This window comes from Falco cherrug, chromosome 6 (assembly GCF_023634085.1).
Source record: "Falco cherrug isolate bFalChe1 chromosome 6, bFalChe1.pri, whole genome shotgun sequence".
In the NCBI taxonomy this organism is placed as follows: Eukaryota; Metazoa; Chordata; class Aves; order Falconiformes; family Falconidae; genus Falco; species Falco cherrug.
This window is the reverse complement of record NC_073702.1, coordinates 88,139,523-88,167,148: the sequence shown is the minus strand read 5'-3', so window position 1 is coordinate 88,167,148 and position 27,626 is coordinate 88,139,523. Positions and strand designations below refer to the sequence as shown.

The following is a 27,626-nucleotide window of genomic DNA, read 5'->3' as shown; positions in this document are numbered from 1 at the left end:
ACAACCCGCCACACTTCTAACTGCTTTCATTCTCACTGCCACAGATACTTTGTCAACAGTCAAATTACGCCATGCTGATAACAATGCATAATGGTCTTCCTCAAAGGAGGCTCCTGTCATGGAGCAGCCTTTCATAAAAACCGGCCGGGTTCTTCTCCGGGAAATAGATCTGGCTGAAAAAGAATGAAGTTTTTGTGGTTTCGACATTGGTTGCAATGTAATTTTTTTGTCTTTTTTTTTTTTTTTTCCCTTTCTCCTTCTCCCCCTCACGCAGCAATTTATTTATTTTTGAGCTCATCTGAAATTATGGCAGGGAACTGTTTGAAGAGCTATACAGAATGGAAAATATTTATAGTGACTGTTTGTACAGGCTTTGCTTAACCACTTTGCTCCGAGACATTTTCAAGAGCAACATCCTCCTTCCAATACCACTCATTTCTTTTTTTTTTTTTCCTTCTTTCTTTTTTTCTTTTTCCTTAAGGTACAGGGCAGCATCCCGCACTCTTTGCATAAGCACAAGCCCCACTGACGTCAATGGGAGTTTTGCCGGAGCGAGGGCTGCGCGCCTTGGCCCGCTGCTATAAACACGTTGGGACTTTCTCTTTTAATGGATGGTATTTAGATTCTGCACGGGGCTTGTTTAACATGCACGTTTGCCAGAGTCCTCAAACATCACGGGGCACACAAGACAAATTGCCTTTTTGTCAGAGCAGCGTGGAGGGCAGGAAAAAAGCACTGAGCTATCCCAGCTCGGTTTTACCTCCCTGCTCCCCCCCCGCCATCCCCCTCCACCCCTTTTTCTGGGAGATCAATAACAGCAAAAGCCAGAGGGTGTTGTGGGGCAGGATTTCCAACAAGTAGAAGTGGAATTAATAAGGATAACATACTTCAAAGATACATATATATATGTATATATACACGCATATATATTTTGCCTTAAGTTTCAGAGTTTACATACAGTTGCCTGCACAGAGGCTTGGGGAGAAGGGGGGCTAGTGCACGCAGCCCTGTCGCAGGGCTCACCGCCGCTAACCACACCGGTGATACGCGCAGGGCACTTACAGCTCGGCGTGCGCGGCTGCATGTGCTATAAAACAAAGCCAAAAAACACACGTTGCCTTTGATCTGAGCCATCTTTCCATCAATAACTTCTTTCTCGCCACAGATAGATGCCTGGTGTTGCAGCGCCAGGTAACGCGGGCCCTGCTCCACCCGATCCTGCCCTACATCCTCCCCCTTCACATCCACACCCTCCCCCTCCGGGCATTAACATTTCGCAATTAACTCTCTCTGGCATATTTAGAAATGTGAGGTTTGGGGTATTTGGTGACTGAAGTCTGGATGTTCCCCTCTTTGTGTCCTCCAGCTGGAATGGAGAAACGAGCCTCCCTCTAACGAGACACGCGGTCCTCGAGCATCCCCAGACCGACTGCACGGCGGCCGCTGGGCCTGCAGGTCAATACACATGTAAGTGCGCTTTTTTTTTTTTTCCCATGTCCTTCCCTAAGCTTTAAAAATCATAGTGCTGCTTTTAAACAAAGCAGAGATTATATACTTTGCCTCAATACCCCCCCTCGGTTTTGGGTTTTGGGGTTTTTTTTGGTGTGTGGGGGAGGGGACATCAGAAAAATGCCGTCATAAAAATAATAGGCAAGGCTGTAATTTAAAGACAGAAAGAAAGAAAAATGTGATTATATAACACATCCTGCAGTAATCAATTTTACCTCCAATATCTGCTTTTGTTTTCAAAATGCTAAATAAACAATACATAATGCATCCCTCATCAGCCAAAACCATGAGGGCTCTGTGCTCAAATAACAGGAAACATATTCAATTTTCCTAACAGAAGACAGTTCATTAAGCTGTGCCACATCAAATAAAACTTTAATTTCTCCAGCATCAGAGTCGCAATGAAAGCAATTGAGGAAGATGAGCCATATGGTACTTCTATCAGCAAACACATATTGCTCATTCCCCCAAAGTTTTCTAATTCTGCTCCCCAGACCTGTGTAATATAGATAATGTGCTCTGAGCGCAGCAACCATGAGCTATCTGGTGTACACTTCTAATACTGTATTTAATGGGAAATAATGAATCATAAAAGCCTGCAGAAGACGGCTTTTGCTAACCTAAATCTCAGCTGTAATTTCATTGTTCTGTGCCTAAGATGCTGTTTGCCCTTTTCAAACAACAGCAGTTGAACATAATTATGCTGCTACAAACCTGGGCTGCAAAAAGCAAGCCTTCCTAATATAACCAAGTTTTTATTAACTCTTGAAATCCTGAGCTTGGGGCAACTGCAGGCAGAGAGCTGGCTGGCAGGTTTTAGGGTTCATTAAAGCACACATATGCCTACAGCCCGGTTTCCAGCACGTAGCCCCACAAATTAAAATTGATGGCTCTCACATCGGGCCAAAAAAGCAACAGGAGAAGCCTATGAAAAATTAGGAAATCTTCTCGACATCGGGAAATCCGACACTTGTCTGCTCTAACATCTGTAAGTGCCAAAGCCGTATAACCTAGTAAGAGGGGGATTTTTCTTTTTTAAAAAGGTAAGTCTATTTCTTCTTCTTGCCAGATGCAAAAATTGCAATTACTGCCCTTGAGTAAAGGGCCCTCTAAACTTTATGGTGTTTATCCTCCGTTTATAAATCCATAACGATCTATTTAATGATATCGTAAGGTTAGAAGTTAAACAGTACTGTATTTTCTCTCCCTTTTTCTCCTCTGCCTCTTAGAAAGTAACCTGTGTCTTTCCGAGAGAGGGTCGGGGTTGTGTTCTGAAGAAGCCTGTAGGTAAGAGACATCCCGGTATTCGCACAGGAGGATGCATAAGGCAGAGACGAGAATATAAAGGTATTATTTTGACGTGACGAGCTCTGCTTGGAAAATGTCTTCAACTCATCTGAAGTAAGCCTCTCCCCCCCCCCCCCCCAAAAAAAAATTAAAAAATATTAGGGGGCTAATTTAAAACATCGCCTAGATATGCTACTTATACATATTGAAAACATATTTTAGTGGCTGTGTTTGTTTTTGGCAATATATGAACCAAAAAACCTCAATTAAATTAAAAAAGAGCGACTTTTAAAAGTTAGAGATTGCCTTTTAAAAGCTTATTAAAATCAGCATGTTAGATGTCTGTCTTTGAATTAGCTCAGAGGCTTGATTGCTTTCATTAAAGCTGCCTGTTTGGGTGTTGCTTGGTGAATGTTCAAGTCTGTTTTTCTCCCCCCTTCTCCCCCCCCGCCCCGAGCTGCTCCTTGCTACTTGTCAACTTGGATTTTCCCTCCAAATTTGAAAGCAAAACTCCAATTATTTTTTTTTTTTTTAGAGAAGCAACAGCCACCCCCCCTTGCAAAGCATCACAACAAAAAACCGTCAGCAACCCGAGCCGGAGAGAGACCAACAGGTAAAAAAAAAATAATTAAAAAATCGCTAAAAAAAAATATACCAAAAGACACCCCCGCTGACCAAACCAACCCCCCCCAAAAAACCCCACCCCAAGCCACCCAAAAAAACCCCAAGCCATCACATTGCTCATAGCCCATGAATGCCTTAAAAACAAATGTTTAAACAGTTGTTTTTTTTTTTTTTTTTTTGAAGCTGCGGCAGAAAACCTCTGCATGCTCCAATGGGTTACAATAACAATGCTCTATTGCAATGTAAAACAAGCTGGAGGAGAAAAAGGTGCTTTTTGTTACCATTTTATCAAAGCTGTTCATCTTCTAGCTGCAGGCAGCATTTTGCTGGAATTGCAGATATTTCTCTGTCCGGGCTCCTTTGTTTGTGCATCTCATTTGCATATATTTATCTCCAGCTGAGGGTGCTTTCAGCTCATTAAGGCCTCCCCTCGCATTATTTCATAAGCCAGCTGCTAGGAGGGATTTCACCTGTGGTGACTGAGAAAAGAGGGGTGAAAAAACCAAATTCTTCATAAAAAAAAAAACCACCAACAACCAACAAAAAAACACCCAACAAAAAAAAAACCAACAACCAAGGAAATCTTCTGACTCTCTTCCCCTATAAATGGGCACCATTTTGTGTTAAACAGCCTCTTGTCATGATAGATGCCTCCTGGGGTCAGGGGGGAAAGTTGATTTGAAGGTCAGCAGTAAAACAACAGACAAACCAGACGCCAAACTGGTTCCTTAGCTGTCGGTGGGAGCAGCGGTACAACCAGGTCTTGAACCTTTTTCAACCTCTAATAAAACAGGGGAAGAATCTGAAGTGGAGTAACCAGGCCCCAGAGGAAAAAAAAAAAAAAAAAAAAAAAGAAATCCCCCACCACAAATAATATCAATATCGAGCAGTAACGGGAAACAACGGGGCAGCTCTCGGCGTTACGGGCACGCCGCTATTGTTTCAAGAGCCAGGGAATTAATTCCACTTATTTATTTAAGGCGTGTCAACTCGCTGCCTAAACCTGTTTCGGTGTCAAGATGAATAAAACTTTTATGGCTCATAAAATAGAGCCATTCATCTCAATGGTCTTTGTGGTGCCTGGGTTGTGTTGTGGTTTTTTTTTTTTTTTTTTCCTTTTTTTTTTTCCCCCTTCTCCTCCTGGCAGGCTGAGCTGGGCCGAATTCTCGGCGTCCTGGCGCTACCACCTTGCTCGTAGGAGCAAAAAAAAGAAAAAAAAAATTTGGATGGGACATGGCAAGCTAAACTTTTGGGTTTGATTACAGATGGTAAACGTTAATTCATCATAATCACACGCAACGCCCCCCCCTCCTTTAGCCCCATCCTAAAATCTACAATGAATTTACGTCATCTATATGGAGCTTTGGACCAACAGGTAATATAATACAATAAAGTGTGCTTTTTATCAGGAAAAAAAAATTCCCATTAATTATAGTTCATGACTACTCTAAACCAAATGTTCAAATAGTAGTTGGAAATGATGCATAAAATCTCAGCATGTTCTGATAGGTTATAGAGTCAGTGGTTTATTGCAATGTAAAACAAGCCACAGGAAGAGAGGGTGGTTTTGTTTACCATTTTCATCAAAGCTGTTCATCATGTTGATATACTTATGCTATATCGTGACCCCTACATACGTTGCATTTCATTTATTTATTTTCCAGGTTGTTGCCACTTTTGCTGCCTTCGCCTCGGAGGAGGCGAGTAATGTTGCAGCCCCTCAGAAATACATCTCTTATGCCCCGAATTTCTGCTGACCAACCAACCAGTAGATTCAGACGTAAGGAGTATTTATTATTGTCGAGTAAGGTTTTCTTTTTACTTAATCTGAGGCAATTAGTACCTGAATAAACACAGGCCAAGTCATCTACCTCCTCGAAAGGTAATTAGACTTGAAAAGCGCTGCTTGGCTGTACCCAAGCAAAGCACATCTCTGATCAAAAAGCTTTGGAGATTCATCCCTATTCCCTTTTGCCCCAGAAAACCTTGTCTAAAATCCCTCTAACTTTGGATTTCTCGCCCCCGCCAAACCCGGTTGCCGCTCTCTCCCCCCGCCCCTCCCCTCCCCAAATCTTTAACCCCGCTTCTCATTTTTCTTTGCCCCTAATCTAATCGCTAATTCCTTGGCTCGGCCAAATAGTTAAAAATGTGAAGTGCTGCTCGTGGTTCCTGCCGCCTCCCCCTCGTATCTGTCTCTGTTTATGGAACGGGCCCTGGTTTCCTCCTGCTCGCCTTCAGCTGGAGGTCTGCAGGTCAGGAGACTGTAAATACACACCGCGCTGCCCTGGCCCATAAATCTGAGCAAAGGGCAGCCTTATATATTCAGATAAGGGATGCTGGGGGGGAGCAACAAAAATGGGAGAAGGGGACAGGCGGGCTCGGTGGCAGAGGAGGCACTTTGCTGGGGACAAACCCTACGGTGCCGGCAGGGCAGAGGGGGAAAAGCGCCTGCTGCCACGCAGGATGTGCCAGCCAGAGATGAATCTGAAAAATGTTTGCCCTTCTCACACCCCGCCTTGTTTATATATAAATCATTGCAAAATGCATTTTATTACCTTTGGGGCAACGAAATTAAACAAGAGATTTCAATGGCTTTCTCTCCTCCAGACCTTTGTTGGTCTATTTTCTCCCCCCCCCCCCCCCCCCCCCGCCTTTTATTTCCAGCACCTCCGAAGCTTTCAAGGGAACAGTCCCCCCTGTTATTGCTTCTCAGTTCCAAGGTCTTAGAATAAATAACATTGTTATTACTCACTTCACCAATTTCCAAGAAGAAATATTGCTGCAGCAAATGCGAGCAGCACTAATATTTGCAAAGTGATAAATGGATTGTTACATACCTTCCCGTCTGTGTGGCCTCCAGCCATCCTCCGGCCGGCTACATCCCTCCTTGGGGCAGAGGGAGGGTGCCTTTGAACTTAGCGGGGTCCAGACACTTTGTGCCTCGCACCAGAGCCTGCCCCCAGCCCCCTCCCTTGCCCTTGGATGGAGAGAGAATTTTCAATGGCAGGACCACAGGAGGGGGGAAAGCAGGAGCCGCATACCGGCACCCAGCAGCCCAGTGAGGATGCTTTTGGCATTCTGGTTTGGTGGGTGGTGTTGGTGCTGGGTGCTGCAGGCAGAGGGGTGAGAGGGTTGGGGTGCCCTTGCGGCACTGCAGCTGCCCCCTGCCCTCCCCAGCCCTGGCCAGCGCTGGCACAACCACTCTGCCACAGGGTACCACGTCCCCTGTGTCACAGCGAGATCACCTACCCTCCTCCGGCTGCAGGCGACGAGCAAAGTGGGCAGAGAAAGGCTTGTGGAGGAGAAAAATTTGTTTTCATATTGCCCCCACTCTGTTCCCAAAAATCCCCGCTGCCTGAATGGAACCACAGTGAATACCTGCGGTGGCAGGGGTACAGATGCCTGGTGTGGCGAAACCTGGAAGGACGTATTCCCTGCCACCACTGCCCTTGCTGTTCATTAAATCTCATTAATTCTCATGAAATTCCCAGCAAACTTTCTTAACCAAAGCTGAGGTTGGGGAGGTGCTGAGGCCGGGAGAAGTCTGCTGGCCTTCTCACCCCAAACCTGGTGGCTCACTGCATCATTTCTGAGCTTCAAAAGAGGTGGCAATCAGGAAATTCACACTTGAATAATTAAAAAACAATGAAATTGTGGATTTCTTTTTTAATTAGCAGTTTTATCTAGCTCTAAGACATGGTTTGGGCTTCTTAATTTTATTTAAAACAAAACCCCCAAATCAAATTATTCCTGGGACATGAGTCATGCTGAAAACCGCTCTGAATGTGTGGTAATTAAAAACAAAGCAAAACATTTTGCTTCGGGCCCACAAAGAGCAACCTGCTGATGTTTCGTAGGCCAAGTCTGTTGTGTTTCCAGTCCATGGCCAACGGGAGAGGGGCTGGGAGGGTTTGGTTGGTCGGTTGGAATTCCTTGGCTGGGACTAGCACCTCCACCTCAGGTTATCCAGGCACCGCAGGTGATGTAAAGGTTTGCTCTGCCTGCACAGGGCACAACTGAGCTGCTCCAGGAGCATCGTCCCCATCCCCCAGTGCTGGTGCAGCATCATCTGTGTGGCTGGGGGTACCACCAGGAGAAAGGGGTGCCAGCATCCTGCATCACGCCACTCCTCCTGGCATTTTCTCCCTGTACTGCCCCTGTACTTCGTAGGGGGCTGGCAGAAGCCCTAGGAGAGACTCCCTGGTGTGTGCAGGTCTCACGTGGAGGTTAAAACCAGCGTTATCAGCATCTACGTGGTGCCAGCTTGAGATGGGAGGAGGTGAAAGCTGTGTGTGAAGGGTTCAGCAGCCTGGGGGGGGAGGGGCTGGCACAGCCTGGCAGTGCCTGTGCCCAAGGGGATGGGGACAGTGGTAGGCTGAAAGGCTGGGGCTGTATATTTGGTTGTTTTTTTCCTAATACCTTGATCCATAAAGGAAAGAACAGAACTCCAGGATCGCAGAAAGAGAACCACCCAGAAACTGTGGGCAACGGTATGGAAGGGTCGATCAGAAGAGATGGCAAAAATACATCTGCCAGTTTTTCCTCCTGACCAAGGTAAATACCATCTTTTCTTTTTTAGAAGATGAGAAAAACTGAAAGGAAGGCCGTAAGTTCCAGATAAGGATAGAAAGTCCTTTGGGGTGGGTTTTCCTGCAAAATATATGCAGTTCAATAGTATTATAGAAAAAGTGATAGTTTGTGTTGGTTTCTTATCAAGAAATATACAAATGTTCCATAAAACCCTCTCATAAATGTATATATCCATGTGTATATTTACACAGCTGTAATATATGTAATTATATATAATTATATGTATAATACATAATAATATATGTAATATATGTCATTATATGTACATGTCTGTGTGCATACAGACATACATATGTATGTGTGTACATAAGTACATGCGTACTTATGTATATGTAGTTGTGTATCTATAGTTGTTGCCTACTTATAGCTGTACAAAGGTACACACATTAATATGCACACATGTACACACACATACACAGATGTACACCCACACATACTTGTACACGTTGTATGCACACCTGAAACCCCAGCTTGCCACAAATGAAACATAACAAGGGCTGAAAAATTATTTCAGGAAAAAAGTGTTGAAAAAAGGTGAGGGGCAGTGGCATAGTGGGGAGCTATCCTACTGCTCGGAAACATCCAAAACCTCCCTGAACTCTTCCCGGCACCTTTCCCAGCTCCAGGAGCAGGGCTGGGAATGCCTCAAGACCATGTTTTCTTGTGTGATTCCTGCCAGGCAGGAAACCCTGCGAGAGCCGCGCTGCTTGTGCTGTTCCGCTTCCAGCCCCAGGAAGCACACAGGTAAGAAGAAAAATCAAAATAATTTAATATATACAAAACATCTATGTTTGTATAAACAGCAAGCTTTGAAAAGGGGGAAAAAAATCAGTCTTCATTTTTCATTATTTCTTTTCCTCACACACACACAAAAAAAAAAAAAAGAAAAAAAAAAAGTCAAGGCAGTTCTTATTTTATCCAGACCAGTTCATAAATTCCAAGTCATAAATCCACATGATATCCTGGGCTGCTGGATTTTGCATTTGGAGCTCAGAAAGACTGATAGCTGAAAGATTTATAAAATCCCAGGTAGCCGGAGTGCTCCCTATTGGCTCCACATCTGAGGCGTCCCCGCGTCCTGCTTAGCCCCGCGAGCTGGATGTATGGGATATATTGTGCTCAGGCAGCAGCTCCCCCCATCTCCTATTTTCAGCTGTGGTGAGGGCTAAAATCTGGTCATTTGGGGTGGCTGGGTCCTGTTTAGGGACTCCTCTGTGCAGACATGGGGTGACAGGCACAAGCTGGGGATGCCAGGAGCCTGCTGCTGCCCCGTGCAAAACTACACTGTGGGTCGTGTCCTGGATGTACGATTTAGCTTGCGTGGCAGCCCTGACCATAAACAGCAGAACTGGTTCAGCTGCCTTGGCGATACATTTGATTTTGTTCCTTGCACCCTCACTGAATAGGAGTGACTGTTCGGTAAGAACAGGGCATCACTGCTGGGTGGTACTTGGAGGAGGACAGGACCAGCCCCTTAGCAAGAAAATGGTAACTGAGATGCCTCAGACAAAGTACACACTGCAAGCAATTCAGCCTGCAAAGCAGCACGTTCCCGCTCCCCAAAGAGCACTGAAGGACGCTGATGTGTTGGTTTTTTACTTTTTCATAGGTTCAGTGGATGCTGCACATGAGACCATGTGTACTGGGACAAAAAGTGCCTCCAAACAGACCCTCTGAAGAGTGACGTGCTATTATTGGTCTGCGTCCATAGGATGCTGAAAACGTACTTAACGCCTTCCCTCCGTTACTTTCCTCTATCCTTCCTCGATGACCTTATTCGAACCTAATATTTTTCTCCAGACTTCCAATGACAGACATTTTTAATATGCTTCTGTTGCATTAATAAAAAGATTATCCCCCCCCCTCCTTCTGCAGTTACAAGAGTTCCTTTATAGCTGCAAGGATATTAAATAACATCTTTGTTACCCAGAAACAAAATTATTTGCTTTATATTTCACATATTTAAATTCATGGGTCTGAATCCATTGAAGTCCAAGTGGAAAATCCTCCTTCACCCTCCTGGGGAAGGAGAGCGGAATCAACCCGAGGTCAGCTCTGTCTGTTTGGAGTTTTATTAGAAGCACATCGTCCAGCTAAATTCAGATGACTTTTGTGATTTCTTTGTTGTTTGTCTGCTTGTATTAGTGGAAATTAAGGGATTGGAAGGGTTTATACTTCCCGTGTGTTGGCGAGCATCTCTGCTTTTGAGCAGCCACCTTCGGCAAGCATCGCGCGCGGCTGGGCTTGCACGCCACAGATAGCTGCCTGCTGCCAGCACGCCTTCTCCCCACCAAATCCCCGGGTTCATCAGAAACAGTTACTCATTTAAGAGGTCAAACTAAACCAGACGCCAACAGACGGAAGCATTTACACGAGGACTATGTCAGACTCACGGCAGGAGAGGTTTTTCCTGGTTGTTCTTGAAATCCAAAGCTTTCCCAAGCCTGTTAGTGGCTCTCATGAGGTATCCTTCCCCTTCCCAAGCAGAACATATTTCTTTTTAAACCTCAAACTCCTGTGGACTATGTTTATGCCATATTTCATCTTTTCTTCCTGTTTCCCCCCACTTTATCCCTCTTTCAGCTGGCTTTGAGTCTTCCTGAGCTCCTGGCTGCCGAGCGTGGCAGCGTGGCTGCGGCGGGGGCTCAGGCTGCCTGGACCGGCCACTGCCCAGCCCACCCCGCTTCTGGGATGCACTGTTAATCCAGCCAGGCTCCACAGGAGCCTGACCTGCTTCAGGAGGGTGAATTCACTATGTTTTGCCCCTTTGGCATTCCTGGCATCTTTGGCAGCAGCATTCAGTGCCCCATAGCCACCAGGTCTGGGAGCTTTGCTTTTCTGTACATGCCCAAGTCCTCCAGTTTTATCAGTGCCATTCCTCTTGAAATGTGAAGGTGGCCTTTGCTGGTTGCTCATCAGGGAGCTTGGGCTGAAATGAACCCCGTGGTGCAGAAGAGCTACCAGAGCAGGGTGAAGGGCACATGCTCACTCGTGTCTATTGATCAGCCCCTTCCCCCTGCATCTCCACTTGTGGTGCCTTTGGAAGCAGAAGATGTCTTTCTCATACCAAACAGCGACTTGGATTGTAGAATCTGACCAAACATTATTTTTTTTGCAGTTTTAAATGTGCAAGTCATCTGAAAGTTTCCTTTTATTAAAAGCATCCACAGAAGCTCTTTTATTCCCTCTTTTCTTCTGATTCTGTTACCATTTCCCTAATTAAAAATGCTGTACAAGGACCAGTATCGAGCTATAGAAATGAAAGGTCAATACATGAACAACACTTCATTTGTAAATAATACAGCTCTGTAATCAATTATCTAATTTTCACAGAAGACGTATTAATCTAAAAGCAGAGGGTGGAGACATTTAGAGGATGTACAGAGGAGATCTTTAAATGTTAAATGTTCTTTAGCATGTGCTAAGTAAAGGGTTTGGCAGAGCGAAAATGTAGCGTGCAGCACTGACACTCCGGGGAGAGTCTTTAGGTCAAGTGATTTCTACCTTCACACCAGTTCTCCGCAGTGCTGTAAAGCCTCTCTGTTGGTAGCCGTGCGGTGCGTTAGCATTTAGGATTACAACTGTGGCAGGGAAAATACTGCAAAAAGGAAAAAAGGTCACCTCAAAAAAAAAAAAAAAAAAAGTATTGTAATACGTGACTCAGCCCTCTTCGCAGCAGTTCCTGTCCATGGGCAGTGGGAAGTGAGTTCTCCCCCACTTCTTTTCCATAAAATCAGGCTCCTGGGCTGCAGGCTGGAGCTGCCATGTGCCCGCGGTGCCCTGGGCACAGTGCCACCCCAGGAACACAGCATCCCGCTGCAGCCCACGCAGGGATGCCACCTCTTCCACGGATCTCAGTGGGAATCCATGGAAGAGTTTAAAAATATGACAGTTCCTGCGTGCTGGAGATCCCGCATGTGACTTACAAACATCATTAGGGGAAATCACGGGAAAATACATTCCCTGACCTAAAACCAGCTTAGGCTTTCCATCAAATGGAAAGGAAAGCTGGGAGCTGGGTTACTTTGAACGCTTCTTTACTGAATTTGACAACATAAAGATGGTAGAAAGGGAGGGGGATGAATGTAATTTCATTTTCATTTTCGCCTGTGTGCACTGGATTTGCTGTACGTCAGTCCCGTCCTCACCCCAGACTGCCAGCTTTACAATTTCTATTGAACATATGTTGGGACTTAAGGGAAAAAAGAACTCCCCATCCGCCCCAACTCTCCCCACCCCCAGTTTTCCCCATTCGGTTGATCTCATCCCATTCCTGGCGTTGCCGTCCTCTGTCCATTGCCGGCTGGGAGGAGCGAGGAGCAGGGTGGCCGGGGAGAGCCCCGCCAATGCGAGCCCTTGTACGAGGGGAGGGTCTCCTGCCTGCTCCCCTCTGCCACAGTCCCCTCTCCCCTGCTCCCACACCTCCCGCTGGCCAAATCCCTTGCTTAGGCCAGAAGAAAGCTAAAATTAAAATAAAAATTAAAAAAAAAGCAAAAAAAAAAAAAGTGAAATGGGAATTGTTCTCAGCAGGCTTCACAAGCCACACTGGCTCCTGGGGGTCTGGTGGGTGCCCTCCCACGGAAGGAGGAGATGCCCCTCTTGGCATCGGTGAGGCTTAAGGTTACTCCAACATTTTGCCTCACTCCCCTCTGTAGGTTTTTTTTTTTTTTTCAAAAACAGAACTACACCCTCGGCAGGGGATGATTGAGCACCATCCCTGCTCCTTCCCAGCCAGCCCTAGGAGACCGGAGCAAAGACCACCAAACCCACCAGTGTGAAGGAGGCAAGGGCAAACCAGGGTGCAGGGGCCCATGATGACCCTCTCTCTGCCAGGTGACACCAAGGGTAAATCACCTTGCAAGGGCAAATCCCAGCAAACCCCTTTCTGGCACGTTCTGGCACGCTGGCAGGGGAGCTGGTGATGGAACTGGCATTGCCGAAGGGGCGGCGGGCTGGCAGGTGGTGAGCCCGTCTGCACCGCAGCGGATATTGTGGTGAAGCATGAAGGTATCCACTTCTTTGTAAAAATAAAACCTTAGGTTAGGATGAAAGGGGGGAGAGAAAAAAAAAAAAATAAAAAAGAGACTCCCTAAACCTAAATATTTCCAGGTTTGCTCACCCCCATGGGTTCGGTGCACGCTGTAGCTGCTCGAGCCACAGGGCCTTTCAAAGCACTCCACCAGCCTCCGTGCCAAAATAAATGTTACGTTACCATCAAGCAGGCAGAAGAATGAAAGCTGTAAGATGTGTGAGTGAGAAAAAAAGAGTCCAAACAGGAAAACCCCTTTCTTCTGGTTTTAAAGTCCTCAATGATCAAGGCTGTTCTGCTCACTCTGATGTAATCAGTTTGCAGATACCTAAATACATGTCCAGCCATGGAAAGTGCTCTCCCTTTGATTCCAGCAAAATCCTTTCTAATTCTCTTTAAATGTTCCAGGGCTTTTTGAAATGATTGCTATCAATGCCAACCAAATGCTTTAGATCTTTTTTTTTTTTTTGCCTGTCTTTAAATACTTGCCTTATTTTTATGCAGCCCAGTTACCACTGTACATGGAAAAAGTATCTAGAAAAGAGATCTGGTTTGCTTTAGCCTTTAGAACATATAGAGTTAGACACTTTAACCTTCTTTGTATTTACTTAGTTGCTTTAATATGATTTCTGTAACCCCCATACTTTCTTTTTTGCCATATAACTTATTAAATCTTTATAGTACAGTAGCCCCTAAACATCACATAGGTCAGGCTTTTATTACATTAGGCTCGCCGTAGCTATTCAGAAAATCATAAGTCACTTTCCTCCTAAAAGTTAAAACCCAACATCATTCGGGTGAGCTTGGACAGAGTTTGTGAGGGACCAGCTCAAAAAACCCCCTAAGCTGGTTAAAATGATAAGACTTCTTCACCCAGAAAACGACAGATCCTCTGAGGGACGAGGTCTGCAGCGCTCACCAGGGGTAGGGAGGCTGGGGGCTGGTCTGCAGTTCTCCCCACGCTCTGCGCTCACCCCGAGGTGGGTACGTGACCATCGTTTAGAGCATTTTTCCATTGCTGTGATGCCTCTTCCAGCCCAGCTTTAAACAGGCCATGAGGTGGGATCATCGAGATTCACAAAGCCCTCTCCAAATCCACGAGATTAAAGGGCAGCAAGATTTGGGGCAGCTTGGGGATATGCTATTCCTCTTCGTTTTTTCAATTTGTAGAATTATTTTTTTTAACCAACAAATGAGGGATTATTTTACATTTTCCTGGAAACTGCTTTTTTCCTTTAGTTACAAGATGCCAGGAGCTGAGGTTAGAAGAAAAAAACCCAACAAACATGTGGTTCATGAGAAAGCCACTGATGCCTGCCGTGTAGCTGGACATTTCACCTTGCAGTTAGCCATAAAATTTTACAGGTAAGTAAAACACATTGAACAAGCAGATTTATTTCCCGCCCCCTCCCCCCCCCCCCTTCCCCCAGCCATTTTATTCAATGCCTTTTGGTTCTTACCAGCTTTTGTTGCAAGCCACAGTCACTTCTTCATGTTATACACTGAACAACCAGTGTCCCAAGCAGGACTGTGGGGATGAAGGCCACCCCACACCATACCCCACCACCCCCGTGTCTGCTGGAAGGACACAAGGAATACGCCTGGGAGCCCAGGGCAGCAGCCATGTGTTGGGGGTGCTGGTGACACTGCTCTTGCCAAGGCACTGCCAGCAGCTCCTGCAGCCAGGAGGATGGTGCCACTACTTCCTCCACCACCGTTCCTTCACCCACCCCACCCCTGGCAGAGCCACAGCCATGCACGATTTCTCTCTGCCATAAGACCCCCACCACTCGCTGCTGCTCAGATGCCCCACGCACCCTACCCCCGCATGATGTACAGTGCCTGGCTCTGAAAAAAACCAAGGTCCAGCTAAGTCCACCCCACCTTGGTGAGGTTGCCTTGAGCAAGGGTGAGATCTCCAATGCCTGGTCCCTTCTGTCCTCGGGCAGGTTTGCACAGATGTGTGCCAGGTTCCCAGCCCTGGTGTCAAGTGTAGAAAGAAAAACCTCTTCCAAGCTTCCTTCCCAATGGGATCATTCCTGCGGCTAATGTTCCTTCATGCACTATCTGTTATGCCGTTATTAAAGCACAGCTTGCCGACAACTGGGGAAGAAATACGCTCCCCACACTGCGATGCTTCCTCCCTCCGGCTCAGGAGCAGGAACCAGGCGGCTGGGGTGGAGGGTGGCTGCCTCTCACCCGCCTTCCTCCAGATAAACTTTCCCCCCGTAGAATGAAAAATGGTCATTTGTGTTTCAGCAGACCATAAAAACCCCATTTGAAAACTTTTCAAGCCTTTTCCAAGTTGGAACTGCCTTGAAAGTCTTCAGACCACGTTGCCATATGGGTCGGAGGCATATGGTTTAACGCACGCCACACCGCTGCAACCCTCCACTTCCACAACGAGACCAGCAGCGCTGCAGGGATGTATGCGATATAGGGTGCTCCTTAACATCTCACACTTTGTGCAGCTCAATGCTGCAGCTTACTCCAGTCATTGGCCATGGTTATGCTCCCAACAAGCTGGTGAACGCTGCCCACACCTCTGGGTACATGTTGTAGTTGGAGACCAAACCAGTTCGTCTCACATGGGGCACCAATTGTCACTAGCAAGGCTGCAACAAGGCTTTTACCATCAGTCAGATTCTACTGTCCCTGCTGTTTCTCCTTCCTCCAGAGGCAAGACCAGACCACACCACTCCTCCTCCATCCAGCCCCCTCTCCCACCATCCTCGGTGCTATTTAACCCTTGGTGGGAACGAGCTGCAGCTGCGCATCATCCATGTCAATCAACCCACTGCCTTCGTAGCAAGGCCACAGCTGCATGTTATCAGTGTTAATCAACCCACTGCCTTCATTCCTCTACAGGTACAGACAGTTCCATACACACAGAAACACGTGTCCTGCCCCCACCCTAACACGCACGTTTGGTTTTTTCATCTTGTCCAAAAAGCTCCCCAGGAAGCATTTTGAAGCAAACAAAAGGCGTACTCTGTTTCAGCTGGGAAGTTTTGCTTCGTTTCTTTGCTGTGAACCAAAACGTTTTGGATATTGGATTTTTTTTTCCTCCTTTCTTCTTGCTCTCAACACCAATTGGAGTGCTAGAACAAGAGACATTAATTTTTGGGCTTTTTGAAATGCCTTTGATCTTTTAAACTCCTGTTCCTCTCCTTCCTTTCCCTATCTTCCTTGATTTTACCTTGCCTTTCCCACTCTGGAAAAACCATATACGAAACTATATAAAACTCTTTAGTTGCCTTTCTGCAGGGTTTCAAAAATCAAGACTAATTGAAAAAGCTGATGAAACACTTTATTCGGGACGAAGGCAGGAGGAACTCTTTTCTCTTCTTGCAGTTTCTCACTTGGCTGCAGGGTTGGGTTTGGTTTTGCATCCCCAGTTAATTCTCAGAGTTAATGCTGGTGTTTCAGGACACTGAGCTGTCTGTCCAAGGTGTGCCTGCTCTGCTTTCGTGATGTAGGCTACACCAGGGCTCCACGGCACTGATGTCCTCCAGGACCAGGGCACAAAGCCCCTGTCACAATGCCACCTGTGTGGACCAGGCAGTGTGGAAGTGCCAGTATATGGTATATAGCACAGGTACACGTCGACAAACTGCGTGTTAGATCTTGCCACCTGCCCTCAATTGCTGTATTCCATCTGCTACAGGTGTCAAAGCAGGGGGAAGTTGGTTTTTTTTTTGGGGGGGGGGGGTTAAGGAGGAGAAGAGCAATAGTTTCATGGATCCAGCCGGCTCTTTGCAGGAGGGCAGCAGCGATGGGTTTTGCTCAAGGGCTGCAGAAGTGCTTGAAGGAAAGACCATCTAGCCGTGTGGTCCAGCCCAAGCGGAGCCTTCTCTCTGCACCTTCTGCATGTTGAAAGGCCTTTCATGTTGAAAGGCAAGCAGGACACTGCAATTTCTTCCACTTTGCCCCTACTGGGCATGGAAAGCTGCTCACCAGGCAGCTATGTCCCTTCCACTCATGATGAATACCCTTTTTTTGCACTTGTATAAAACCAGTACTTCAGCTTACAAATCACAAGCTGAAGATAAAACTAATAAGAAGACAATAAAAAAAAAGTCCTTCCAAGGTTGTGTCTCACAGGTTGAGAAGAACTTGTTGATACACTCATGTCCCACACATGGACCTTGTTACTCATGTTTTGCACCAACATCCAAATGCCATGTGTGAAGGTCTCCTCTTTTCTCCTTCCCTTTTTTTTTTTTTTCCCCCTCCAATTTTTTTTGGTTTCAGGAAGAGGGAAGAAGGGGGATCTTCCAGTGAAATCCCCTCTGACCGTCACAATGTTTGGTCGTGACAGAGCTCCCTGCTGCTGGCTCGTGGCCCCATCACATGTCCTGGGCTTGAAACCAACGGGAACTTCTCGACCATATTTTCCTCCAGCTTTTCCCTGCAACAGCTCATCAGCGTGTTTCCCCACTCATCGGTAACACATAGCACTATGCTTGAACCTGACTGGAGCCCACATCTCCATCGCACAACACACAAAGAACGAACAGGCATGCTCTGTTTTGAAAACGTTCGAAAGAGGCAGCTCCTGTGGGCTGAATGTCCCTTTATTTTCCACATACCCATCTCCCCTTGTTTTCACGCTGCCAATGTACTTTCCTCTTCTACGTTATGTGACCCCCACCAAAAAAATGATAATGACAGAGGGTCTATATGGATAATGCAACACTGCTTTAAAATTCATCCAATCTGAGGTTTAAAAAGTGCCTTTCCCGCCCCCCCCCCCCCTTCTAAAAGGGGGTTTTTATATCCAAAGACACAAATGTAATACTCACTGCATTGTAGCTTCAGACCTTTTTTTTTTCTCCCCTACCCAACAATGGTGAAAAGATGTGATTTTTACAAGCGAATAGGAAGAAAAAGCCTGAACACACCCTGGGAACATGTTTAAGAAGTTGATTTATGTTTCATGCTGAGCCTTACACCTGCAGTTCAAGCAAAACTCAACTTTGCCGCCCCACAGAGTCTAGTTTATTAGGTATCAAGGAGTCACAAGAAGCCATGTAATTAAAACTGTAATTAACTGGAAAAGGAAAGTGCCACCTGAGTTTTGAGAGGCTGTCAATTTTATTTCCATTACAGCTCTCCTTCTGCTTCTTTTGTCTATAGGGTGTTTTTTTTTCCACCCATCTTGATAAGGAAAAACAAAGTTGTTTTTTTTTTTCTTTTTATTAACTAAAGAAGCCACCAAATTCTCTTACATCTTTACTCTTGGGGGGCGGGGGGGCGGGGGGGAAAAGTCAAGTTCTGAGCTTGGACGCAGGTTTCTCGCAGCAGCATTTACAGCTGTGTTTGCCAACAGGTGTCAAGTGTGGTCCAGGCAGAAAAAAGTCCTGAAATGTCCTACTGGTGAAGGGTCAGCTGAGTTCAAAGCCCATTTTAACAGAACATAACCAATGCCCTTTAAAAAGGGGATCGGCAGTGCCTTGTTAAAATGCATGACCTTGCTGCAGTGGGCGAGCAGAGCGCCAGGCGTCCCTGGATCCAGCATGTCCCTGCAAAGGCTGCAGATCCTGCCAGAGGCCACCGTGAGATTTCCGTGGGCAGGACAAGGCCACACGCAGCAAGACAAAAACACGCCCGGGAGAAAGATGAGGCGGTGTGACGAACCTTGTCAACCAGAGAAATTCAAAGCCAAAAGGGGCCCGATCCCCTGGCCAAAAAAAAATTTAAAAAAATCTCCCCAAAATTTGGGTGAGACGTGCTGCTATCCCTGTCCTCCCTCTGCCTTGTGCATCCACCAGGAGCACATTCCTGGGGGATCAGAAAGAGCTGCTGGAATAAAGAGACAATTATTTAATAAGGTTTAAAGAAGCAAAGACATCGGTAAACTTGATGCCGGAAAGGAAGTCGTAGTAAAATACAGTTAAAGAGTAATTACCTGAAAGGGTAAAATGATGAGAACAAAGACAGGATCTATGCTAGAGGTCTTTACAAGGGAGATTTATGAATATATATAAATTTTTGTAGAGGAGATGTTTGTCTTAGACCCGTGTATGAAAGGAGGGATTGACATTCTTCCTTCTCCATTTAACAGGTGACAAAAACCCATCAAGTGAAGTACCAGCCTTGAGAAGGGAAGTTATTATCGTAAAAAGCAATTTTCCTTGGGTGCCATTCCGATAGGCTTGGCTTTTCCTCCCCCCCCAGCCTTAATCATCTGTAGCCTCTCCCCTACTGAAACAGCCCCCGCTTGTAAGGCAGAGGTCTCGGGACCCTCCGGGTGGGAAGGTAGGTCTTGATCAGCACTAATTTGGGGAAGTGAGCCGGAGGTACCCGCAGCAGATGACATGCAGGGCTCAGCTTCTTATTCAGCTACAAGTCAGCAGGGGCACCCCCTGACCATCTGTGGTCTATAAATTACAGTAACACCGGCACACACTGCTTGTAAATCACCAATGAACAGGCTTTACCTTATGACACACTACATGAACCCTGTTGGATATTCCAATAAACTCCCATAAACCATCCGATATAAACTCTGGATTATGTTTCTTTGGGGGGCAGGAGAAAAACCCAGACTTTTCTGCACTTGCACAAACTTCTCATGGGTGAAATGAAGACGTGGCCTGAGCTGTGCTGTGTGTTTACATACCATGTTTTCTTATGAAAGAGGTATTTTCCCCACCACCATCGTTATTACTTCCAAGAGTGCATCAGCCTTGAAGTAAACAGGGTCATTCTCCTGAAAAAAAACCCACAAACAAACAAAGACACCACTTATTTGAAAAATGTAGTTTAATGTGAGCCTGCACAACCTGTCCTCCATCCTTGCTGACCAAGCGCAGACCGATAGCAGGAGGCTCACCCATGTCCTTTGCTTTTGGAGGAGCAAGAAGACCCAACCCATGACCTCAAACCAGCCATACCCTCAACAAAGTGAAAAATACGCCACCGTTTCTTACCACCTCTGCATCCCGAGGGCTAGAGCTGAGGCTTGCCGTCCCCAGGAGGGCAGAGCATCCCATAGGAGCTCCTCACCTGCTTCTTTCTTCCTGTGGAGTGGCTCTTTTACCCCGCTCCAGTAACAGGGCAGAAGGCTTCGTGGGCTGACACACCACCAACTTCCCCGCCCCCCCCCGAGGAGACACACTCCTGCTACCTATCTGGGTTTGGACAGCTCTTCCCTGCTGTGATGTTTCATGGAGGCCATGGCTGCGAGGAGATGCTATGAGCAGAAGTCTCGGCACGTGGCTGGCTGCTCCTCAGGACGTGGCTGGTGCTGCTGCTCCGCTGAGAAACCTGGCATTTGCCTTCAAACTTTCTCCTGAGACCCATCAAAGGACTGCTTTTGATAATTACACTATTAAGCCTGTCATCTGGGCAAAAAACCCTGTAAAATACATTACTCAGATTGTGGGGCACTCGCCAAGAAAAAAATCTGATAAATGCTATCTGACCAGCTTTTCTGCTGACCATGAACCAGTGTGGGATGCAGCATAGACAGCCAGCGACGGCTGCGTCATGACACCTTAGTGAGCTCCTCGACTGAATCTGAAATCCCAGCCCCCCTTGGGAGGCAGCGGGAGCCTTGCACTCATCTTCCTCACACGCAGCAGTGAGGCGACACTATTTGTATCTGTGTTTCTGAAGGCTATAGGGGCTGGCTTCTCACCAGGCTCTGCGTGTATGTATGGGCACGTGGGCGCATGCCTGCATCAATGCACGCTTTGAAACCCACTGGGTGACTGCGGTCAGACCGGACGGACGTCACCTCCTCATGGAGGCAGGGAACCAAGGCAGCCACGGCCACCTCCTGCCGCGGCAATGGGATGAACTCAACCGCCTGTAGACATTAGAGAAGCCACATCTACAAGAGCAATCAAAGGGAAAACACCCTTTCCCACTCCCTGTGGTCATAGCATCTAGTTAATTAATACTCATTAATACTGCTCTTTTTTTTTTCCCCCCCTTTACAGCACAGCTTCCAGGCTCCAGCCAAAATTGATGCTTCCTTGTCTAAGAGATGCACACCAGTAAACATTTATTTGAATCAGAAAACAGAGGTAAACCACTGCGTCTACCAGGGTGTCCCAGGACCACCAGCACGACATGATGCCAGTGGTACCCAGCAGGTCTGCACCTGACTGAAACACTTCGAACAGTCTCTGGAGCAATTTTTAACTCACCAGAAACACACATTCGAAGCATTTCTTGAATCTAGGTTGAGCCTGTCTAGTTAGTTTAGCTTCCGGAAAAAATAGGGAATAAAATAAAGTTGATTTTTTAAATCTATTTTACTTGGGAAAAGAACCCCATTTAAACGTTACATGACATTTTCCTGGGGGAAAAAAAAAAGAGCAGGGGATAGTTTAAAATATAAACACAACTAATCCATGTCAGCTCAGACAAATGGCTTGTGATTTTGAGGCAGGGAATTTTTGCTTCATAACCATTTTAAATTGGAGATAATGTACAAGGAGCATCTTTGCAGTGCTTTTCCATCCAGCAAGTGACCCAAAAGCCCTGCATTTCACAGCGAGCAGTAAGTCCAGATCAGGTCAGGGCATCACAGCACCGAGGCTCTTCCGAGCTCACCCATGAAGATCCCCCACCTCCCAGCCATCCAGCTTCCTCCTCTACCCTTCCATCGCCCTCTCCATCCATCCCTTTCCATGCACTCCAACAAAAAGAAGTGATAGCACTATTTCTGTTTTTTAACAAGATTTGGAAAGCGTTCAAGTGCCTGACTAAGTGGTTGGAAAAAAGGAAGCAGAAGGATGTTTTGGCATCCTGCGATGTGTGCATGAAGAGCATAGACACAAACACATTGAATGCACATACTGTAAAACAAGATTACAAGGAGAGTACGAACTAATAAAAGCCTATTAAAACACCACGGATGCTATTGCTGCTCATGTGCATGCCTACGTATTAAAACAACAAATATTTTACGTGAACGTGCAGTTCAAACATAACTGATCGCAGATATAACTTTCAACAACCTTTAAATACATAATGCCATCCTGTAATTAATGGAGCCTATCCTGAAATTTGAGGGATTTATTGATACTGGCAGAAACATTTGCAAATAACTTGGGGAAGTTCATGACATACCTTCTGTCTCAAGGGATTTCATTCCTTTCTTCCCCTTTTTTCCAGCTACCATCAATAAATTCATTCAGGGCCCTTACTGTACGACAACAAATGCAGTTGGAAATCCTCAGTAGAAAGGTTGAAGAAAGTACCAACATGGAGGAAGAGCCTAGTTGTGTCTTTATTTGTTTTGTTCTCTTTCACTTCCAGTGAAATATATAGAGTGACGTCTGAGAGGATTGCTTTTGAGGTCTGCAGTGAAAGAAGAGCAAAAGAAGGTCATAGGCAAAGCAAGCTGCCAAAGGATTTTACCCAAATTCATCAGGAAAGACCATGGCCAACGTGCAAGCAAAAGGTAGGCTGTCAGCACTTCAGTGTTACCTACCAGCACGGGCCAGCCACACATGGATGGAGAGTTTACATCTTTTATGAGGCCGACTGATACAGCTGGGGGAAAAGAAACGTTTAAACAGAGCCCTTTCCTGGAGGAATGAAGGTGCCAGCATCCTCAGCCTGGGAAAGGTGCTGGTTGTTCCTTGGGTGGCCAAGGAAGAAGAGATTAATCCTGATGCTGTTGCGCACGTTCCTTGCATTCTACAGTCATGACCATTATGAAACTTGGCTGTGACCCTACATACACATATTTAAAATTTATGCACTAATGAGGATAAGAAACACCCCATCATTTTGCTGTCAGAAAGTTTCCATACCTGAGGTCTGCACGGTGCCAGCACATGGTCGTAGCACCCGCAGCATCAGATGGCAGGCTGTTTTGCTGTTACCAAGCTGCACCTAAGTCGGGTAGTGGAACGGACTGGCACGTGTTCCCCCTTGCTTGATCTTCACGTTCCTGCATGGTTTTTCTAAATATTGTAAACATTTCTTGTGAGAGACTACTTCATCACCTCACCAGGAGGCATTTCTGCCTTTGAGTGCAAGTGTATTTGTACACACTTAGATACACGGGGAGTGCAAATATATTTGTACACACTTACAACCACGGGATTAAAGACAGTAGGACAAAAAAATCACATTCATTCTAGAAAATTGTTCAATATTTTTTAAAAAATCTTTTTTTTCTATCTTTCTTCCTAGGGCCTAAATTTAAGTTACAGATCTCACATGACCAATGGCTAGCCAATTGTACAAGAAAACCCAGCAGTACCTGAAAAATACTCCAAAATGTGCTTCTGGGCCACCCGTTTCATTGTCTTGGATGCCTTGGCTATGTTCCAAGCCGCAGGCAGAGCCAGGCTGGGGTACGACTAGCTGCATACAAAATACTGGGGATGCCTCAGCCCTCTCCATAGCTTCTCCATCCCTCCCACCCGCTTCCCACTGCACAGCAACGAGCACCACAATGTTTCCTCACGCTTTACTCTCCTACATCATCAAGCATTTTCGATAAAGGATCTGTGCATCAGGAACGTAAGTGCACCTTGCTGACTCCTATCTGGCTGTGGTGGGGACTGGGTGAGCGACATGGGTATCCCGCTGGCGAGGGGCTGGAGGGTTCCTGGCTGCTCCAGGGGGAATGGGAGAACTGTGCTGATGCCGAGAGGTTGTGAAGGGCTTATCCCTCCAGCAAGGAGTTCCCTCCCAAAAATGGGCATGGGAAACAGTCAGAGTAAGCATCATGGGTTGAGATTTTCCACCTCTCAAGGGAAAATCATCTGAAATGGAATTAAAAATGAGGTTTAGCTTCTCACTTTCTCTCACTGTCTTTATCTGCTTTTATATACATCAGTTCATTCGCAAGTAATGGTTAAAAAATAATTATGAATGGTTAAAAAAATAATTATGGTGTAATAATCCACCTCTCAAATCTGTTTTGGCACCCAACTTCAGGGTGCAGCAGGGCGCCAGGGGTGTGAACTGAAGCTGCCACCCCAGGTGCCTGCAGAGGACCAACAGCAAGTGGGACCCATCACATTAGCGTCCTCCTTTATTACCATTCTTAATGGAAAAATGTTTTTTTTTTCTGGCAGGGGCATGGATAACACTGATGCTGCTGGAGGGAACAGGAAAAAACCCAAAGAAACAGCCGGACAGAATGGGCAATGGGCATTTCTGTCACAGGAAAGCCCAAGGTCTCACCCGTTGGGAGTGGAGGTCCCTTCTCCAGCCCAACTTTGTTCCAGCCTCGGTTCCCACAGTGCCAGGGTGCCGGCCCCCTGGAGCAGCGCGGGGAGCCTGCTGTGCTGCCGTTGAAGACCCGAGTGGTCAGCTGCAAGGATGAAGAAGCTGAGCTTGGGTGTCGAAGCGCTACGAGCTCAGGAGCGTTCCGGAGGAATGAGAGCTGGGCTTACATAAAACACTGACTCATGCTGAGAAATCATGAGGTTTTCAAAGATTCAGCTGAGGGATGAGCGCAATCTCAAGCTGCATGTTGCATACAAGTTAAGAGGATCCGGGGGATGCTGGGGACCTCTGAAAATCAGGCCTCAGCCCAGGGTTTTTTGAGGTCCTGCCACAGCTCCCTGGAGGAACCGAATGCCATGTACATCCATGAAAATATGGCCCTTCGTTACTCCAAGGAAAGGTGGCGTGGGCATTTCGGCTTTACTCATTGGAAAGAACTGCCCAAGATGGAGTAAATAGAAGTAAAATAACTTTTCCCTCCCCTCTTTTTTTTGTGTGTGTGTGCGCGCGCTACGATATTGAAAAGTACGTCATATAGAATATTTACTTTTTGCTGGGATATCTGAGAGTGCAAATGTTTGTGGTTTCGTTTACCAGGCAAAAATGGTTGTGGATTTTGGCAGTCTGAGCTGGGCTATGGTTTCTGAGAATGCCTGAATGCGGTTCGTCCTGGGGCTTTACGGGTTACGCACATCACATCCCATTATACAGGTAATTTGTGTGCCGTGAAGATGGTGCGTGCGAGGGGTCTGTGTACAAAAGGAGTACAAGCCCAAGGACTTCCCGCCATGTGTTAGAAACACTGACCAAAACCATTTGCACTTTGATATTTAAATCAGGCTTCTAATATCCACGCTTGGAGACATATGCAAGTAGTTGATTTTTTGATCCCTTACAATTTTCTCTCTCTCCCCTTATTTACAGTAGGTACTCAGCATCTCACACACACACAAGTCAGTCAGATTATTCAAGTGCTTAAATAAAGATACAGTTGCCTGCTTGTGTTTGTCCAAAATTGAAAAAACATTGCCTGCTTTTAAGTTTAATTTCTCTTTTCCCTCAAGCACAGTCTCTCTCTCTCCCCCCCAAACACGCTGATGGAAAAAGGAATATGTGCAGATGGGCTGTTCATTTTCAGTCAGGTTGCTGTGTAAATACGGCATCAGGAAAAGACGAGTGCTAGGAACACATATGTACGCAAGGCAACCCAACCACCGCGTTTGGGCTGCCTCTGCATCGCTCAAGCATGCATCATCCAACCCAAGCTGAGCCGTATGAGACCAGAGGGAAATGTAGCTAATGGGGAACAAACTATTGGTAAATCGCATGCCTTTCACCCTTGTACAATGGGATAAAATAAATATGGATTAGTGCTGGGGTCAAAGTTTTTATGATGTGAAGTACTAGATGTACAAGTGCCTGAGTTTCTGGTGTTAAAAAAAAAAGAGAAATACTAGCTGTATAAATACACACATACAGATGCATCTGTATGTACACACATACAAAACATTTATATATATATATATATTTGGGTTTTTTTTTTTCGTTTTGCAAAGCTCCCTTCAACATGTTTCGGCTAATTTCTCAGCTTCTGCATTGCAATTGCTAAAAATTTAATCACCTTATAAACTTCTGCGGTGACTAACGCCTGATCTATGCTTTTGGCACACCACGGTCAGAAGTTGTTTTAGCAACAGTGGTATGTAAAGCAGACGCACTATTTGTGAGGCTCAGAGCCCTTAAAAATCATTCCTTTCTCTCTGGGCTATCGACATTCCTGAGCGCTCACGACGCAGCTGCCGAGCCGCTGGACAGCCCACATATGGCCGTGCACTGAACAATAGCGACTCGCTGTTGTTCTTGGTATATGCATCACCATATGTGTTTATTAGAAACAGCAATAAAATGATGACAGGCTCCTTCAGCTATCCCCGCTGCTTGGGGAGAAGCAAAGTGAGGGAGTAAGCAGGATGAAACCAGAGGGTTCTCCCCAGCTTTGGGGGAGCTGGACGGTGGGGCAGCACAGTCCCGCTCTTTAGGGGAGCATGGCTGTTTCTTTATTGGTAATATTGCCAAATTAATCCTGCTCCTATAAACGGATGCCAAGCCTAAGTCCCCTCTCATTCCTTTTTATTAGAGAATTGCTGGAAACCTGGAAAAACGGATTCCTGAAAGTGTTGGCATCCAAAGTGCTGTTCCACCAGGGCTCACCTGTGTACAACCTGACCTGAGTCATGTGGCAGAAACCTCCAGACATTTCCAGGAGCTTTGGACGAGGACCACACTTGGCATGTATTTCCATCACAAGCACAACCAGCTAGCGTGGGGTCGCTCTCAGTTCCCCAAATTACAGACGTCTGGGTTGGGCACTCAGCATTTCTCAGATGGAGAGGTTGAGGTGGGCACTGGAGGCCCCCCAAAATCCACAAAAGTGGTGTAAGTCTGTTTTTCCATCTGTGCAGAGGCAAGGGAGAAGCGGGGTCCTGGGGAAGGGCTGTTCTGAGTTGGCAGCAGCGATGAACCAAGACACGCAACCTGACCGCCTGAGTCTCCATGCACCCCAACCTGCACCGCTTCCCCTATTAGTTACATTTTAAAGCAAAAAGAGAGGAAAAATAAACTCTGGAGAAAACCCAGCAGTCAGTAAAAGGATGTACCTACATATGTAACGTAACGTAATTCTGATAACCTTGGCTGTTGTAAACTGTCTTCAGCCATGGGAAATCAATGGGACCCAGTACTTACACCCAAAGGCAGCCGCGAGCCTCGGCATACGGCATATTTTTTCATGTTCAGACCTTGATTTTCCTTGATAAGGAACAGAGTTTCCATCTTGCTGCCTTTTTGTGACCAAAATAACAAACCTTAGCCACTTGTAAAAAAAAGAAAGACAACCAAAATAATTTTTAAAAATGAGTTTGAAGTGCTGAGTTGTACTGGTTTTACTGCGACCTTCCAACTGTGGTAAGGATGCCAATTCCACCCTTACTTCACTTTTTTACTTCCTACCCATAAAAGTAAACAATTCAAGACGATGTTTTACATCCTTGAAAAGTTCCCAAAACTGGATTTTCCACTGAGGCTGCAACTCCCTTGGCTTGCGCTTTTTTTTTTTTTTTTGTGAGTGTAGCACAAATCAATTTTGTGACTATACCGAAACCATGATGCTAAATTCTATTATCTTTAACTATATTGCTAACAGAATAAATTGTGTAGCAACTTAAACCTCAGCAAAGTCCCTGCCTTATTCCCCCATCTGCATGTAAGATACTTTTTACAGGCTATTGTTTCCTCCTCACAAAAATCTGAAGTTTTGTTTTGGTTTTTTTTGTTTTTTTTTAAAATGAACCCATCCACTACTTCTCTGCTTATCAGCTTG

At 46.0% G+C, this 27,626-nt stretch overlaps 2 long non-coding RNA genes across 11 annotated transcripts in view; one reads left to right on the top strand and one right to left on the bottom strand.

The window, feature by feature from the left end:
• Positions 1 to 9,873, top strand: part of LOC114015838 (uncharacterized) — a 19,575-nt gene extending 9,702 nt beyond the window's left edge. For 4 of the 10 annotated variants that reach the window (XR_008732942.1, XR_008732944.1, XR_008732940.1 and 1 more), the window contains 6 exons: positions 482 to 614; positions 1,367 to 1,467; positions 2,739 to 3,409; positions 5,085 to 7,974; positions 8,690 to 8,754; positions 9,620 to 9,873. This is a non-coding gene — a long non-coding RNA (uncharacterized LOC114015838). Of the gene's footprint in view, positions 1 to 481; positions 615 to 1,366; positions 1,468 to 2,738; positions 3,410 to 5,084; positions 7,975 to 8,630; positions 8,755 to 9,619 lie in introns of all 10 variants that reach the window. The other 6 variants (XR_008732946.1, XR_008732945.1, XR_008732947.1 and 3 more) reach the window with 6 other exon arrangements.
• A 5,912-nt stretch (positions 9,874 to 15,785) lies between these two features.
• The window catches only part of LOC114015833 (uncharacterized), a 75,812-nt gene continuing 63,971 nt past the window's right edge, over positions 15,786 to 27,626 (bottom strand). Inside the window, exons 10-11 of the long non-coding RNA XR_008732915.1 lie at positions 19,665 to 22,357; positions 15,786 to 18,844 (exon numbers count right to left, since the gene is read on the bottom strand). This is a non-coding gene — a long non-coding RNA (uncharacterized LOC114015833). The remainder of the gene's footprint in view (positions 18,845 to 19,664; positions 22,358 to 27,626) is intronic.